At 38.0% G+C, this 19,804-nt stretch overlaps 1 long non-coding RNA gene across 1 annotated transcript in view; it reads right to left on the bottom strand.

Annotated features, from left to right (window-relative positions):
* The window catches only part of LOC123329787, a 46,847-nt gene that overhangs the window by 25,779 nt on the left and 1,264 nt on the right, over positions 1-19,804 (bottom strand). The window lies entirely within an intron of this gene.

Here is a 19,804-nt window from a genome sequence, read left to right as displayed (position 1 = left end):
AAAGTGTTCATCCAGAATATTCTGAGTCCCAGAAACTTACACTTCTTCCCCCCCCACCAAAACACCAATATAGGTTCTTCCAATTCCTCAAGCACAAACAGATCAGGTGCAACAGATCAGGGATTTTCAAACTCTGTTCTTTGGACAGTTTGGATTAGATAATTCTTTTTTGGAGGGGCTATCCTGTGCATTGTAGGATATTAGCAGCATTCCTGGCCTATTCATCTTGTTAAAATGGACAACACCAAGTGAATTGCAGGAAGCTGGCTGTTCTCGTGAGATCCAATGTGGCAATCCAGGGTCCAAGCAAGGTTCCTCTTCATCATAGTCATCGTTTGTGAGGCTGGACAAAAACTACCAAAATACATGAAGTGGAAAGTGTGCCTCAATCAGGGACCTGATAAAGAGGTATCACATCTGATCTGGTAATTTAAAATGAGTTTAGCAAAAGAACTATCAATATTTGTAAGAGTGTGTACAGTACTCTAGAGCTACTGCACTTGGGAGCCGCTATTAACTCTGGGCCAGAAGAGAAGGGAGGAAATAATTAATCAAAAAGCTGTATGGAGAGGGGCTTCTGAGAAGAGCTGTGGTAAATGGCCCACTCACAATAATCCAGAAGGCAAAGGCCTGAGAAGAAACCCCTCCCATCCCCACCAACCTATGTTCCTCCCAAACTCAGTCCTTCCTCCAGAAGCAAAGGATCCATTGAGGCACTCTGATTGATCAGACTCCCAGAACCTGATCAATATCTCTGTACCTAGAACAGAGTACAGGCATACCTCATTTTATTGTGCTTCGCTTTGTTAAACTTTAAAGATGTTTGCATTTTTTAAATATAAAGGTTTGTGGCAACCCTGGATTATCAGACGATGAGTTGTCATTTTTATCAATGAAGTATTTTCTAATTAAGGTACATTCGTTTTTTAGACATAATACTATTGCACTCTTAATAGACTACAGTGTAAACATAACTTTTATATGCACTGAGAATCCGAAATATTTGTGACTTACTTTATTGTGATATTTGCTTTATTGCACTGGTCTGGAACCAAACCCACAGGATTTCCGAGATATGCCTACAGAGTGGAGGGAGAGTGAGTGGATTGAGGGGCCATGGGAAATATCCAGCACAGGTGAAAGGTGTCCAAGAGACAGTTTCTGGGCTGCTGCCTTGGCAGAGGTATATAGTCAAGGAAATTAGGAGAATATTACCGACAAGACCTAGAGCTTCAAAGGGCACAGCTAAAACACTAGCCAAAAGCAAGTGGTGAAAATTGACCCAGCCAAGTTCTTAATACCTGAGAATGACAGTCTGCTGGCTGCAAAGCTCACATCCAAAGGGGTTAGGTTTATTACAAGAAGGCTAGGAAGAAGGAAGTCACATCCAAACCAATCTCCTTTTGAATGGGAATGTGACAGTCCAGGCTTTAGGATTCCCTTATCTGCCCTAAAATGTTCCTATGGTCCACCGTGTGTGGGAAGAGTTCAAAACTCAAGTTGTACACCTTAAATCTATATAACTTTTACCTGTCAATCATACCTCAGTTCAGATGGGGAAAGAGAATCCCTAAGAGTCACTGTCATAGCAAAGGGCCTACATTCTTTCTTTCCCTTCAGCAGAGGAGTGAATCCTTCCCACAAAGTGTGTTCAAGCAGGGCCCTAGCATGGGCCACCTCTCATGTATTTCTTAGGGCACCTGGTTAGGGGGGGCAAGGACCCAGAACTTGGGGTTGTCACGTTTCTTGCCCCTCAGTCTGGACAGTCACCTGAGTCCTTAGTTAGGGAAAACCACTGGACATCTTTCCAGCAGCAGGCACTAAAATCTTGGCTGATTCCAGCTGGTAGGATGAGGGACAAGGATGTACCCCTCTGTAGTTACAGAACTTAGCTCTTCAGACACATATCCAGTTCCACAGCACCACGTCACTGGACTTCCTGAGAGTGACAAGCTTCCCTTGGTTCTGACTCCTACAAAAAGCTGGACAACAGACTACACCCAGATCCTATGGCGTACGCCAACTGTCCGCTCTCCTAAAGCATGTTCCAATTTTCTCCCTAAGGAACCTCTCCCAGGCCCTCTTTTCCTGGGCAGGAGGCTAGGGCCAACCACAAATTGCCTTCACAAAATCTGTGAGTCTGTTTGGAATCTCAGATTGGAAATTCCAGATTCCGTTGTATTTCTACCTGAACGTTGGTATGATGAGGGTCACAGAGGGACCTTAAAAATAATGTATTACCTCAAAAGGATTATAGTCCAGCAGGAAACATTTAAAACAAAAGTTTGCATGTTGTGCAGCAGAAAAGGACCTCAGGAGAGACCTCCCTTGCTGGCAAGGATGAGTTATAGAGAGGTAAAGGAGGCTGATGTTGGCAGGTAAGGAACGGGTGGAGAAGGGGATACTTAAGCCATACCTTGCCCATGAGCAGACTCTCATCAGCTGGGATGGCTACATCTTTTAAGTTATAACCAGTGTGTAAGACTTCCCCACTCCCCTCCTGCTGCCTCTTCTCCTACTTGTGATCTCTGGAAAACATTTTGGGAAAGAGATGTTCTAAAGATGTTGGTTAAACAGCTCTGCCTCTGGTTCTCCATCTGAAGCCAACTTCTTAATTAAGGCACTACTGCCTGCCTGGACATAAATGCATTTATGTATATTAATTTTTGCTCCACTTAGCAGAGTGGTCACTTAATTAAATGTATTCAGTTGTTTTATTGGAAAAAACATAACCCATCCTCCCCCCCCCCCCCAAGGAATTTGTCCTTCCCACTTAGCTCCTCTGTTGTGCTGTGAATTTAAACATACTATTTGTTGCTTCCCATTCAGTTCATTTGTAATCCTGATGCCACTGCATTTGTAGGAACTGATATTAAAAAGTAATATCCGAGACTAAAGTCGCTAGACTGTTTAGTAGATTTTTAAATTGAAACCAAAATTATACAGATTTTTCATTCTGATAATTCCACCAATTCACTAATTCTTTAATCTTTACAGGTCATTGAACAGTTCCACATTAATGAGATGTAGTTAAGAACAAATTTTACACTTTTTCCTTTTTTTTTTTCTTGAAAAATGTTTCCTATCATTTGTAAATTAGAAAGAACTTGTTCCATTTATGGTCCATTTATTTAAAATAATCGAATGCATGGGATCTGGCTGAACACTGTGTGTAATGATGCTTTTAAACAAATTACCATTTATTTATAAGCAAGAAATAGACTTTTAAAAAGCACCCAGACTTGGTTACATTATTAATGATGTTCTCCAAGCCCAACAGCTCTAGGGTGTGTGTGTGTGTGTGTGTGTGTGTGTTATGTATGTGTGCGTATGTGCATATGCACACACACACATGGATGTGGATTTTATTCCAGTGAGAAGGTTGAGAATTTGGGAGTAAAACTGAAAAAAACCAGAAAGCTTCTAGAAAAGCAGCATATTTTTTCTTTTTCAGAAAGCTGCAAATGTTAATGAAATTCACCCATGATGAGCCAACAATCCCAAAATCTTCACTGTAAATGTGTGGCTCTCATCACAAGCACCCAAAGTGAAAATCAACCCTACCCTCCTTGTTCAGTGTGCCAAGGATATGGAACAAACAGAAAAAGTCCTTCATCCCATGTATGCAAGCCCATCTCTTTTGCCAGTGGCCCAGGAGTTCCTAGAGAATAATTGCGTTTTTATAAAATGCTGTGGAGTTAATTGCTTGGATTCAAGTATTGTAAATTACCATTATTCCTTGACACACACTACTGCAGGGAGGAAAGTGTTTATCCTGTTAAGTGGTAGTTAAAGAGCTTGGATTGTAGAGAATCAAGGGAGATGGCTGACTATGCTAAGAATTAATGGGGTGAGATTATCCTGGCTTCATCAGCTTTGGTTCTATCCGTTTATAAGACTACCTTCATTTCCTTTCTCCTATCTTTCTTCTTCTATGCAGACCAAATAAAGAATAAATAAATAATAAGTAGTGCCTGGGACTTCCAATATTTAATCCTAGCCCCAGTCCTGCAACTGCTAACAAGTATGTAATCCCCAGAGACCATCTGGCAGCTCCAGCAAAATCAACCAAAATAGCCCTGTTCACCAATATTTTTTATTTGAGAAGGGAGCCTACATGCCTAGAAAGAGTTAAGGGGTGGGGAGGGGGAAAATATATATATATATATATATATATACACACACACACACACACACACACACACATATATGCATGTATATGTATATGGAAGATAAAGGAGAAAAAGGGAAGAAAGTGGAAGAAAAAATATGAATCTAAGATACCAGAGGACTCAAAGCTGCTAAGCAGAGGAAGATATTAGAAGTTTTCAAGACAGAGAGTAAGTGGATAAGACTACTTTATGCCAGGGATTTTTTTTAAAAAAAAATCATTAAAAAAAATTTAATGAAAGGAAAGGTGCTTAAAGACAAAATGAATACATATAAAGATAACTCTTATACTGCTAGCACCAAGAACACTGTCTGACATACAATGGACACTCAATAAATATTTGTTGAATGAACGGTTTTCCAAAAAGTTAGAGGTAGATCTAGAATCTAGAGGTGAGCTACTTCAATTACTAGTAAAACAATAATTATTAAGTTGGTAGTTTTGAAAGCCTAGGAAATAAGTAATGATGTGAGTGAAAGTCACTCAGTTGTGTCTGACTCTTTGTGATCCCATGGACTAAACAGTCCATGGAATTCTCTAGGCCAGAATACTGGAGTGGGTAGCCGTTGCCTTCTCTAGGGGATCTTCCCAACCCAGGGATCAAACCCAGGTCTCCCACATTGCAAGCAGATTCTTTACCTGCTGAGCCACAAGGGAAGCCCAAGAATACTGGAGTGAGTAGCCTAACCCTTCTCCAGGGGATTTTCCTGACCCAGGAATCGAACCAGGGGTCTCCTGCACTGCAGGTGGATTCTTTATCAACTGAGCTATCAGGATGGTCAGATCCCATTAGGACAAATCTTTCAAGATAAATCTAGTGGCCATTTTTTCACTGAGTTATCTGTAGACCAATTATATATTGTTTTCAGTTAAGTGTTTGACAAATTATATTGTGATATATTGTGCAATTGGGAAAATATGGAAATTTGCTGAACATCTATACTAAAAGTGAAAAATTATGATTAATAGACAAAAAATCTCTAGTGCAATCCTATAGGTCCACTGACTATTTGTTGTACCAATAATCAAAGATAATAGAAGAGAGTATTTATGGTTGGTGCCATGATAAAAAAAATTCTGGAATTTATGATGATATTTAGTAATAGGGTTCTGTCCTCAGCCCTAATGTATTTCATCTTTTTCTCAGAATCTTACATAGATGTATCTAACATGCCAGTCAAAATTCGTAGATGACAAAAACTTGGGAGAATAGTCAGATAGCTGAATAAATAAAGGGAATTATCAATCTGACAATGATAAATATAATTTTTTTAATAGGTTCAAAAATTCAGCTCCTCATAGATACACATGGAGAATACCTAGCTAAATAGCAGTAGTCACTGAAGATAAGAAGATAACCTTAAGCTGTTTTAAATTGTTACAAGTTTGATATGCAAAAAGGATAAGATGGGATCATCAAGTAACCCAAGTTGTTGGAATTTGTATCAATAGAAACTATCACTGGGAGGTGGCAGTTGACTGAAGAAAACAGCCATTTGACTTAGACTAAGTAAAATAACTCAGTCTAAGCTTCAGAAGGAAAACTCTCTCTTCAGTATTTATTTGAACTGTTTAAATTTACAGATTAAGTTGGGAAGAATTAGCATCATTTCCTATTAAATTTTTCCATTCAGGAACATGCCCATTGTTCCATTTCCATTTATTCCAGATTTCTTTTATGTTCCTCAATAGTTTTATAGGTTTATTCAGATATAAGCCCTGCAAAATTACTCTTGGTAATATTATTTCTAGTATTTTAAAGTTTTTCTTGCTCTTACAAATGGTATCTCTCATACTACATCTTTTTCTGGTGTACATGAAATCCATTTTAACATATTATTTTATAAATTAAATTTTATTGTACCTTTGTACTAGAGTGATGGTTTTAGCTGGCTCACTTGGGTTTTTCCAAAAATCTTTGTTTATTTTTTGATAATATTTATACTTTTTTCTTTTTCTTATTGCATCAGCTAGAAATTTTCAAACAATGTGAAATAAGGGTTATGACAACGGGTGTTATTTTAGTACCCTTATCTTTGGGGACGGCCTTCCCAGGTGGCTCAGAGTAAAGAATCCAAATCTGTCTGCCAATGCAGGAGACACAGATTTGATCCCTAAGTCAGGAACATCCTCTGGGGTAGGAAATGGCAACCCATTCCAGTATTCTTGGGTGGAAAATTACATGGACAGAGGATCCTGGAAGGCTGGAGTCCATGAGGTCGCAAAGAGTCAGACCCAACTGAGCACACATATACATCTATTAGGATAGCTGCAGCATTCCTCAAAGAAACAGAGGCATTAGGGGGCTGGGTAATAAACTCGGTACAGAGGGCATGGAGGTAGAGCTATCATGCTCACCACCCTGTGAGATTTTGATAGGCTGTTTTTGAAGTGCTATCAGCTGCAATTTAGAATCATTGCATAGTGATGTACCATCAGCAAAATTTGTTGTATCATTCAAGTACATCTGAGTGCCAAAGTGTTGAGAAAATGAAAAACCTGTGTTATAATACTTCACTACTTGTTTGATGTTCGCTCTTTATTTAGGGTATTCTGTAGGACAGCATCATATACCTACATTACTAACATGAGTTTTTGTTTTTTCAGTCTGAAATATCAATAGATATGAACTTTATGAAATGTGTTTGGGAAATCTGACATGATTACATAATGCACTTTCAAATGCCTAACAAACAGGACCTTACATTGAGCTAGTGGTAACATCTTCACTACATTGTTGCTCACAATTTGCCATTTTGTCTAAGAGTTTTGCAGCTCTATTTGTCTTTATACCCTTGGTGCTTCAGGTACCCTATGCTTTAGTCAAACTGATATATATACTTGAAATGTGCTTCCCAATTTCTGTGCCTTGAATTTATTTACTTCCCTTCATTTACTTCAGTCTTCATTTCCATGTGCTCAAACCCAAATCAAACACTACATCTTCCATGAAAGCCTCCCTGAAAACTTCAATTACATAATTCTTTCTCTTTCTACACTAACTTTAACTTGTTTCTGCACCTTCCTAATGACACTTATTTCTGGGCATCATTGTTGATTTAGCTTATCCCTTCTCCTAGACTGTGAACTTCTTGGAGGATCTATGTCTGACTCATCTGCATCTTCTTTACAACGTTCTACAATGGTGCTGAGTAGGTACAATGCCATAACATACCAGCTCCCCCTCTTTATAGCTACATGACCTGTATAAGTTACTTAATTTTTTTCACCCCTAGTTTCTTATACAGTGTGGAATATCAATAGAGAGCACTTGGAATAATTCTTAGCATAGCTTTAGTCTCCAATATCTTTTATTTATCATAACCTATTAGAAATAAGCTTAAGGAAGGCAGATATTTCCTATGTTTGTCATTTGCTGATTTTTAATACCTAGTGCAGTTCTTAGTGGACTACCCTGATGGCTCAAACAAGTAAAGAATCTGCCTGTGATGTGGGAGACCCAGGTTCCGTCCCTGGATTGGGAAATCCCCTGGAGGAGGAAAGGGCAACCCACTCCAGTAATCTTGCCTGAAAAATTCCATACACAGAGGAGCCTGGTGGGCTACAGTCCATGAGGTCACAAGGAGTTGGACACGACTAAGCAACTAGCACTCACAGTTCTTAGTACATAGCAGGCAGTAAATAAATATTTATTTAATAAAGATTAAATGAGTAAATAGATAGATGGGTGATAAAACTACCCTCTGTAAATTTGAATTGTTATGCTGGTTTCACTTCTCTGTTATTTTACCCAGAGAATGTAGATCCCATGTCACAGAATTCACTAAGTTCCACCCTGTAATTTATCTTTCCCTGGAAGTTATATACTAGCCCTTGAAGCTGAGACAGAAAAAAAAGGAACTGGGGAACCTCTGATAACCTACCGAGCAAAGCTGGGACCCAACTAACAGCGGACAAATACAGTATTCTGTTCCAATCAATATCTTTGTGGTTACAGTAAATCAGCCTCTTTAGTTTTGAAGTGTTGGATAGTTCGGGTTATTCTTCTGCTTTGTCAAAATGCCTGAAGGATAAAACTTCTGTGGCAAAGAAAGAAGGAAGAGGCCAAGTGCTAGAAACAGAACATAATCCATTAGTAGCAAGGCAGTGGTTAAGATAAGAAGACTGAAGAAAGACCTTTTCATGAACCTATGAACAGCTATACTATGAACTACTTCAGGAGACTAGAACATTGAATTGCTCCAAAAATGAATAATTATGTTATACTTTCTTTTATTGGTTCTATGTTCCACTTTAGTATTAAAAAGACTAGACTCTGAAATCAAACGACCCTTAGAATGAATTACATATAATCTTAGAAAAGTAACTTCAACACTCTGAGCCTCCGTTTTCTCATCTCTAAATATCTACCCCACAGAACTACTAAAATGACTAAATGAGGTAATGCATATTCCTGGCCCATTTCGGGGCATGTAACAAATGCCTGCTAAATGTTGATGCCCTTCTCCCTTCCACCATTGTCACTTTTACCATCATTAGGAGTAATATATGCCTGTACTTCAGAAATATTCTCTTTATTATTGTCATCATTATGTTCAAAAGCTGAAAGATCATTCTATTCAAAGTACTAGGTATCCTTTTCAGCCATGGAGTATAAAACATAGCATTTGCCAAACATCTGGCTGTAAGTTTGGGGCTTATAAAAGAAATGGGTGATTTTTACTGATCATTGATTTTTTTTTTTAACTGAAGTATAGTAACAATATTGTGTTAGTTTCTGCTATACAGCAAAGTGATTCAGTTATACATATATATACACACACACATACATATATATATGTATGTATGCTTTCTTTATTATATTCTTTCCCATTATGGTTTATCACAGGATATTGAATATATTATCCAGTGTTACATAGTAGGACCTTGTTGCTGATCATTGATTATTTTGCTCCTAGATGGCACACATGAGAAGTTTTCAAAGACCACTGATTTTAAATTAAGCAAACTGGTAAAAATCAATCTTTCTTTAGGGTCAATACAGAATATTTTGTAAGAAAAAATTTTTTAAACACAACATATTAGAAATCTGTGAGATGCTGCTAAAAAAAAGACTTGGAGGAAAATGTAAAAATTAAATGCTTAAATTAGAAAATAGAAGTCTCAAATTAATAATCTAAGATCCTACTCTAATAAATTAGAAAAAGAAGAGCAAGTCAAACTCAAAGCAAGCAGAGGAAGAAAATAATAAATACAATAGCAGAAATCATAAACAGAAACAATTGGGAGGAGGACTTCCCCAGCGGTCCAGTTGTTAAGACTCTGCACTGCCACCGCAGGGGGCACGGGTTGGGTTCAATCCCTAATTGGGGAACTAAGATTCCATATCCAGCGTGGCACAGCCAAACACACACACACACACGCAAAAAGACAACCAAGGAGGGAAATAGAGAACATAAAATCAAGGGCTGGCTCTTTGAAAAGATCAACTAAACTCATCAATCTCTAGCCAGACAATCCAGAAATAAAGAGAGAAGATAAATAAATCTATAAAAGAAATGAAAGAATATACTTACACATTCCTCAAACATAATGAGTATAAGAAAGTATTGTGAACAAATTTATACTAATAAATTCTGTACCTTAGATGAAAGGAAAAATTATTTGAAGTATTTTTTTTTAAGTTCATTCAAGAAAAAATCAATAATCTGAAGAGCTCTCTACCTATTAAGCTTACTGATGGTTCTATCAAATATGTAAGGAAAAAATAATGCCAAATCTACACAAACTCTTTCAGAAAACAGAAGGGCAAACACATCCAGGTTATTTTAGGAGGCCAATGTAACCTGAAAACAAGGCCTAACAAAGAAATTACAAGAAAAAATATCACAGACTCATATTCTTCATAAACATAGACACAAAAAATCTTTAAAAAATGTTAGCAACCACTATTTCAACACTGTCCTGGAGGCTCTAGCTAACCCAATAAGACAAGAAAAGGAAATAAAAGGTATACAGGTTGGGAAGGAAAACATAAAAATGTGTTTGTTCACAGATGACATGATCATCTATGTAGAAAACCTGAAAGAACAGACAAAAACAAACAAAACAAAAGCTCCCACAACTTTTGTTTAAGTGATTAAAGTAAGGCTGCAGGACACAAAGTTAATACACAAAAAAGTCAATTATTTTCTGAAAGTTGCTCAGTCGTGTCCAACTCTTTGTGATCCCATGGACTATCCATGGGATTCTCCAGGCTAGAATACTTGAGTGGGTAGCTGCTTCCTTCTCCAGGGGATCTTCACAACCCAGGGATTGAACCCAGTCTCCCACACTGCAGGCAGATTCCTTACCAGCTGAGCCACAAGGTAAGACCAAGAATACTGGAGTGGGTAGCCTATCCCTTCTCCAGGGGATCTTCCCAACCCAGGAGACCCAGGGTCTCCCGCATTGCGGATTCTTTACAAACTGAGCTCTCAGGGAAGCCATCATTTTCCTATATACCAGCAATGAGCAAGTGGAGTTTAAACCATAACACATTAGCATCCCCAAAAGAAAATTTAACTATAAAGCAATAAATCTAACAAAATATGTTTGTGTGTGTGTGTTAGTCAAATCGGTCGTATCTGACTCTTTGTGATACCCAAAGACTATAGCGCTCTCCAGGCTCCTCTGTCCATGGAATTCTGTCCAGAATACTGGAGTGGGTTGCCATTCCCTTCTCCAGGGGATCTTCTCAACCCAGGATTGAACCTGGGTCTCCCACATTGCAGGCAGGTTCTTTACCATCTGAGCCACCAAGGAAGCCCTAAGAAAATGTACAAGATCTGTATGAGGAAAACTCTGATGAGTAAGAACAAAGAGTTAAATAAATAAAGAGTTATATCATGGTTTATGAATAGAAAGCCTCAATATAGTCAAGATGTCAGTTCTTCCAAACTTGATCCAAGAATTCAATGCCATGCCAATCAAATTCCAGCAACTTATTTTATGAATATAAACAAAATGACTGTAAAATTCCTATGGAGAGGCAAAATACCCATAATAGCTTCATAAAATATTGAAGGAGAAGAATAATATAAGAACACGGACACTGCCAATTTCAAGACTTAGTATAAAACTATAGCAATCAAGACAGTGTGATGCTGGTGGAAGAATAGATAATAAGGCCAGTGGAATATAATAGGGATTCTCAAAATGGACCAACATAAATATAATTAAGTAATCTTTGACAAAGAAGCAAAAGCAATACAATGGAGGAACAACAGTCTTTTCAACAAATGGGGGGAGAACAACTGGATATCCACATTCAAAAAAATAAATTCAGACACAGACTTTACACTCTTCACAAAAATTAACTGAAAATGTAAACACAATTTTTAAAATGTAAACCTAAGTGCAAAACACAAACCTATAAAACTCTTAGAATATAACACTGGGGAAAATCTAGATAATCTTGGGTATGGTGATGACTTTTTAGATATAACCCTAAAGCCATGATCCATGAAAGAAAGAATTGATAGGCTGTGCTTCATTAAAAATTATAAACTCAGGTCTGTAAAAGACAAAGCCAAGAAAATGAGAAGACAAACCACAAATCGGCAGAAAACAATTGCAAAAGACATTTGGTAAAGAACTATTATCCAAAATGTGCAAACTCTTAAAACTCCATAATAAGAATACAAACAACCTGATTTTAAAAATCAGGGCCAAAGACCTTAATAAGACCTCACCAAATAATTAATGTAAATGAAAAATAAGCATCTGAAAAGATGTTCCATATCATATATCACCAAGGAAATGCAATTTGAATCAGCAATAATACATTACTATATACATACCTATTAGAATGGTCAATATCTTGAAACATTGACAACAAATGCTGACTAGGATGTGGAGAAACAGGGACTCTCATACACTCCTGGTGGGAATGCAAAATGGAATTACCACTTTGATGGTTTCTTACAAAACCAAATTCTTGTCATATGATCCAGCAATCAAACTCCTTGATATTTATCCAAGGGAGGTGAAGACTTATGTCCACACAAAAATCCTCAACATGGATGTTTATAGAAGCTTTGTTCATAATTGCCAAAACTTGGAAGTGACCAGAATGTCCTACATCAGGTAAATGAATAAACTATAGTATATCCAGACAATACAATATTATTCAGCACTGAAAAGAAATGAGTTACCAAGTCATGAAAATATATGGAGGAACTTTGAGTGCTTAGTCCTAAATGAAAGAAGACAATCTCCAAATGCTACATTCTGTATAATTCCAACTACATGACATTTCAAAAAGGCAATACTATGGAGACCTTAAAAAGATCAGTGGTCATCATGGGCTTGAGCCAAAGGCAAAGGGTTTGGGGGATGAATAGACAGAGCACAGAGGATTTTTAGGGCATTGAACATACTCTGTATGATAGCATAATGATGGATATATATCAGTATATATTTGTCAAACTCATAAAATGTACAATACCAAGAATGAACCCTAAGGTAAACAGCAGACTTTAGGCAATTACCACATGTCAACTGGGATTCATCAACTGTAACAAATGTACCACTTTGGTGAGAGATGTTGATAATGGGGAAGGCTATGCAAGTTTAGGGCAAGGGATAGTAGGGAAATCTTTGTATTATCCCCTCAATTTTGGTATGAAACTTATATTACTTAAAAAAACACAAAATCTTAATTTTAAAATGTTAGAAAATCAGATACAGCAATACAAAGAAAGAATAATCCATCGTGTTCAAGTGGGATAGTTCCAAAAATATAATACTAGTTTAACATCTGAAATATAATCAGTATAATTCATCACTTTAACACACAAAACTAGAACAACTATAACATAACTTCAACAGATACATAGAAAGATTTAATCAAATTCAATATCCATTCATGATTTTTTAAAAATACCCTCAATGTCTTAGACCATTTGAACTTCTTTAACAGAATACCATAGACTAGGTAGTTTAAAGAACAAACACTTTTCATAGTTCTGGAGGATAGGATGTCCAAGATCAAGGAAGCAATAGATTTGGTATCTGTAAAGGGCTTTCTTCCAGTTCATAAGAGTGCTATGTGTGGTGGAAGGGGAGGTCAACTCTCGGGAATATTGTTTATAAGGGCACTAATTCCATCCATGAGGGATCTTCCCTCATGATCTAATCACTTCACCAAAGTTCCATCTCCTAATACAGGTGCATTAGGGATTTGAATTTCAACATGAATGGCGGGGGGCGGGGGTGTAAATATTCAGTGCATTATACTCAGCAAACTAAACAAAAGGGGGGCTCAGTGGAAATACCCAGACCTAGCATAGGATTCCATGAAAAAAACTGAAATCATTTAACCTAAAATGAGGAATAAAGCAATGACACCTGTTTGTTCTATTTCTGTTCTAAATTTTCCTGGAGTGTCTAGCCAGTACAAAGGAAAACAAATAAAATTCTTACAAATTGAAGAGAGAGAACTGTCATCCTTCTTAGGAAGTTTCATCTTCCTAAAAAGATGACATGATTACCTATGTAGATAATCCCAAGGAATCTACCCAAAACAGTCATTGAAAATAATAAGTAAGTTTATTAAAGTTGTAGGATACAGGGCCAATATACAAAAATCAATTGTATTTATATACACTAGCAATGCATAATTGGGAATTGGAATGAAAAGCAATATAATTTAAAAAAGATGAAAACCTAGAGGTAAATTTAGCAAAATAAGTTTAATATATCTTTGTAGAGAAAATTGTAAAACATTACTTAGAGAAAGTAAAGAAGACCAAACTTGACAACAAATTACATCATATTCATTTATTGGAAGAATCAATAGTGTTAAAATATAAGTTCTCCCCCAATTTACCTATATACTCAAAGCAGTCTCAATAAAATATAAAGGTTTTTTATACAAATCTAGGTAAGCTGACTCTGAAATGCATATGAAAATGAAAAGAACCCACAGGAGCCAAAATAACTCTGTACAAAAAAGAATAAAATTGTAGGATCTAAACTCCCTGAATGTATTATAAAATTGCCAATATCAGGACATTGTTACAGTCCTGTAAAAAATCAGTGGACTAGAATGAAAGTGAAAGTCGCTCAGTCCTTTCTGACTCTTTGTGATCCCATGGACTGTAGGGATTCTCCAGGCCAGAATACTGTAATCTGTAGACTTTCCCTTCTCCAGGGGATCTTCCCAACCCAGGGATGGAACCCAGGTCTCCCGCATTGCAGGCAGATTCTTTACCATTTGAGCCACAGGGGAAGTCCAATATTAAAGAGGGTAGGCTATCCCTTCTCCAGTGGATCTTACCGACACAGGAATGGAACCGGTATCTCCTGCATTGCAGGCAGATTCTTAACCAACTGAGCTATCAGTGAAGAGATTAGAAAGTCCAGAAAGAGCTCATATCTATCCTCAGTCCATTTCTGACAAAGCTGTGAAAGTATTTTAATGCAGAAAAGTAGTCTTTTTTCACTGGTGGACAACTAGATTTCCCCATGTGAAGAGGCAGGTGAGGAGGAGGGTGGGGAGAGATGGGGGAAAATGGGGATGAGGAGGCAGCAGGGGAAGGAGGAGGAGGAAATAACCTCAATCCCAACCACATGTATTACACAAAGAAAATTAACAGAAACCGGATCGTAGGTCTAAATGTCAAAGCTAAAACTATAAACCTTCTAAAAGAAAACATAGCAGAAAATCTCTGCGACCCTGGGATAGGCAAACATTTCTTAGAACATAAAGAGCACAAAACATTTTTAAAAAACAACAACATATGTTGTAGTTTATCTACATTTAAAAGTTAAAAATTTTGCTTTTGGAGAGGCACTGTAAAGAAAATAAAAAGGCCTTTCACAGACTGGGAGAAAACATTTGCAAATCACATAAAGGACTTACATCAGAATATACAAAGAACTCTTAGAACTTTTAATAAGAATGAAACAATCAGTAAAATAATGGACAAAATATTTGAACAGACACTTTAGCAAAGAAGATATATGAATGGCAAATAAGCACATGAAAAGATGCTCAACATAATTAGTCATTAGGGAAATGCAAAGTAAAAGCATGGAATACCAACACCCACTAGTATGACTAAAATTAGACATACAAAGTGTTAGGATGTAGAACAACTAGAAATCTCACATACAGCTGGTCGAAATGCAAAAAAAAAAAAAAAATGCAGTCACTTTGGAAAACAGTTCAGCACTTTAAGTATACGATTACTACATGACCTATGATTACTACTCCTTGTATTTCCTTATAAGAAATGAAAATATATGTCCACACAAATACTTGTACATTAAAATTCACAGAAGCTTTATTTATAATAGTTAAAAACCTGAAATCACCAAATGAGAAGTGGATAAGTATATTGTGGTATATCCCTGAAATGTTCCTGAGCAATAAAAAGAACAAACTACTGAGATACAATGTATATATCATATGATTGCATGACCTGGATGAAACTCAAAAGCATTATGTTAAGTGAAAGAGGGACAAAAGACTCTAGGGTCCGTTTCTGTAAAATTTTAGAAAATATAAATTTATAGTCATTGAAAGCAGATCAGTGGTTGCCTGAGCCTGGGGGTGAGAACAGGTATTGACTGCAAAGGGCACAAGTAGACATTTTGAGGTATGGAAAATATTGATTATGTTTATATCAGTGTACACATTTGCCAAAATTTATGACAGAGTTTTATTCCTCAATAAAGCCAACTGTCAACCAATCAATCAATAACCGTAAGTTAGATCACATCACTCCCAAGCTCAAAACCCTCTAATAGCTTCCTATCGTGTTTCTAATGATATCCACAACCCCTGCTTCAGCTTATACTGATGCACATGAGCTGTTTCTACAATCCCTCCAGTCTCCTCCATCCACTTCTCCCTCAGTGTTTTCTGTCATACTGTCCTCCTTAGGGATTCTAGTACAAATCAATGATGTTCCTGCATCAGAGTATTTGCATGTGCCGTTCCCTCCGTTTGGGATATTCCTTCCCTTTTCATTGATTCCTCACTTTTTCTAGGTCTCTGTTAAACTATCAGCATATCAACGAGTCCTTTCCTCTATATTCTTTATACAATAGCACCTCCTCCACATTCTCCTTACACTTTATTTTATTCATAGCACCTATCATTGTCTGATATTATTTTATTTACTTATTCATTTTATTTTCCCCACTTGAATTATCTCCTTGAGAGCAGGGATTTCTAAGGTCGTATCTCCACCCACTAGCACAGTATCTGGCACAAAGTGGATCTCAGTGAATCCAGGTCATTCCATGAAGAATCCTGAAATCTCTACATATTTGAATCTTGTAATATAGCCAAAACAATGCACATAGAAAGACACAGTCATAAAAACTTATATTATTGAACAAGAATGAAGCCTAATGAAACACTGAATTGAAGAAATTAAAAATAAAATGAAATAATTCTAAGGAAAACAGAAAGAAGGAACTAATAAAAAATGAAGAAATAAATTAGAAAATAAGCTCAGAGTTGAAATAACAAATCCAAGAGCTATTTCTTTGGGGAAAAATAACGATGAAATAGGTAAATCACCAGCTTATTTACTCCTGAGTAAAAGGAATAAAGTTAGAAATGAAAATCAGGGAAATTAGAATAGAGAGGAATTATTTTAATCCTAAGAAAAAGATTTGTTCTATGAGGCAAATGTATTTGAAGACAAAATTGCTTTGACCCCCCACAAACTCCTCACTCGGTTGACATCATTTGGACCCACTGCTAATCACTGGCTCTCATGTGGCTTCATTCTGCTCTCGGGTCTCAAGGAACATCTCTGCAATATGCTAACCATGAGGGAGCTCAGAGAGGCCGCTGGTTTTGGTTAGGTGATGCACATTCTAAGCATCGCAATTAGGCTGTTGGGTCAGACCATCCACGCTCTGCCAATAAACAACTGCGTGACTTTAGTACCTCCAAATCCTAACGTCATCATCTGTAAATGGAATAATAATGCCTGCCTCAAGGTGTGGATAAGTGAGTGATCAGGTAAAGTGCTGTGCAGAAGTGCTCATTAAATGTTACTTAGAAGTACTGTATGATATCACTAGAGGAATATAAAAAAGTTAAACCTATAAAAAACAGAGAGTAAAATGGAGGTTACCAGGGAATGAGGGATGAAGGGTGGTGGATAAAAGATGTTTAAGGGTACAAACTTGTAATCAACAGTAAATAAGTCAGAGAGCTAATGTACTGTATAATGAATACAGACAATAATATAGTATAATAATTAATATTATATATAGTTATATCAGCAATCCTATTATAATATATAAATGTATCAAAGTAACATACCATATCTCTTAAACTTACATGATGTTACATACCAAACTTATTCAATAAACTTTTTTAATTAAAAAAATTGAAAATGAAAGCCTAAGTGTCAATTGCTATTCAGTTACATGGGTGTTCTGAACCTGTGAATTCTGGGGAGGTCTGACCACTGAGCCATCTAGGGGAAGTATTGGGAAGCCTGAATCACCATCCCTTCCTGGTCCCCTCACTATTCAGTCAACACTGACTGGACTGCAAACTCATCGGGGCATGTTTAAGAGATATGGACTTGACTCAAGCTAAAGATGTCCTCATTAGCTATGACCTCTGATCTCTGGGGAACTTGGCCTCCACAATTTGCAGAATGCATTTCCAAAGACGTTTTCTGGTACAAGCCACACCACTGCTGCCTCTTTTGAGTGGACAGGAGGAAACTCTCCCAAGAAATGTCCAGAAGGCAGGCTCCCTTAATGTTTACCCCTGGCTACCTCAGCTCACCAATCCACAGGCACCTATCCTGGGCAGACCTGGGCACACACAAGCATGGAGGCAGCAGTCAGCATCTCTCAGAACTGCATGTTTTTCATTTGTGATGGGCAGAAACTGGAGAAGATACTAAGGCATTCTGAGATTATTTCCAATCACTTCCAAGGAGGAACCAGCAGTATAAATAGCCATATCCCAAGGTAGGCTCACAGACGTCCTTGAATCCTCCAGGGCCTGAACCAGATGAAAAGGGAAAGGAAAATGCTTTTTCCATCCCAAGGACTTTGCTGCCATGCAGTTCCAAGTAGAATTGAGTTGACTGTTCTCTGATAAAGAACACCAAGTAAAATCTTCCAAAGTGACCCATTTGAGTGCAGTTGATCACTCTTAAACTTGAGATGCAGGTTCTCAGGGAGGTTGTTCTCACTTTTAAAATAGAAATTTAAATAAATGACAAAAGAGAAAACAGTTGCTGCAGTCCAAATCCTTCCCAGAACCCTTACCAAAGAGCCTGGGTCTGAGTAAAATGAGAACTGCAGGCTGTCAGAGGTGGAAGGATCCTCAGAAAGCATCTCCTCCAGAGGCTGGGGGCAGACAAGGGGCCTATGATGGTGTACAGCAAGTCAGGGATGGGACCACAGCAAGAGATCAGGTTTCCTCACCTTACTATGACACTTCTCAACTGCACAGGTCCACAGGACTATACTGCTGCTGCTGCTGCTGCTAAGTTGCTTCAGTCGTGTCCGACTGTGTGTGACCCCATAGATGGCAGCCCACCAGGGTCTCCCGTCCCTGGGATTCTCTAGGCAAGAACACTGGAGTGGGTTGCCATTTCCTTCTCCAATGCATGAAAGTGAAAAGTGCAAGTGAAGACGCTCAGTCGTGTCCGACTCTTAGTGACCCCATGGACTGCAGCCTACCAGGCTCCTCCATCCATGGGATTGTCCAGGCAAGAACGTAGCTCAAAAACTGCAAACTGTGAATTCAAATTATCTGAACAACTTGGGAACTGTGGGTACCAGATGTTTTGCTCTTGTCCAGATGTTGTGCAACTTGTTAGAGGAAAGTCTCAGGAGATCTTGTGACAAAGTGCCTTTGTCACCTGCAAAACCCATTAACAATTCCCAGGAAATAAAAATAGAATGTGGATAATCAAGTCCAACATTTTTTTTTCCTTTGTGCTTAGTTTCACTTGCTCATGATGTGCTGCTTGCAGAGTCCTTGCACCCAGCCCTTTAGACCAGAGTTCTCAGTGCAAAGGGGCTGCACCCAACACCTCTGAGACACTGTGCTTAGCACTGCAATCTGGAGCTGAGAGCACAGCTACACCTGACCTATCAGATCTCCACCTCCTCCCCACTGACAAGAATCCTATAGAGCAGCTCCACCAATAGTCCTTCAGGGACTGTGTGCTCTAGAGTACAAGCTTGCACCTCTCCATTCTTTGATCAAAGAATAAAACTTTCCTGTGTTTCTGAACCAAATTCAGTCTTGTTCTATTGGTTCAAATGACAGTGGGCAGAAGGACCCCTTTGGGGGCCTGATTTGGGAGGGTTGGTAAGAAAATTTTTGGCATCCATGAAGGGACACTCCTTGGCCTTTTTGCCTGTACCTACCCACTCAGTTTCAGGCTGGCCCTGGCTCCAGCAGAAGGATAGTGGATGCTTTGGGAGGTTCACATGAGGATGACTGACTCTGATCTTTGGGTACACTCTGATGGGTTAGCACAATGGCAGCCTTCAGCCAAATTCAGAGCAACTCTGCCCAGCAACCTGACTGTGGTTCATGCACAGCATAGCCCCCAGAGTCATCTGGACTGAAGCCCCTGGAGGAGATCACACTGGCATCATTGGGAACTGGAGACTGGAACAAAT

Source organism: Bubalus bubalis, chromosome 16 (genome assembly GCF_019923935.1).
Source record: "Bubalus bubalis isolate 160015118507 breed Murrah chromosome 16, NDDB_SH_1, whole genome shotgun sequence".
In the NCBI taxonomy this organism is placed as follows: domain Eukaryota; kingdom Metazoa; phylum Chordata; class Mammalia; order Artiodactyla; family Bovidae; genus Bubalus; species Bubalus bubalis.
This window is presented reverse-complemented; position numbering and strand designations above follow the sequence as displayed.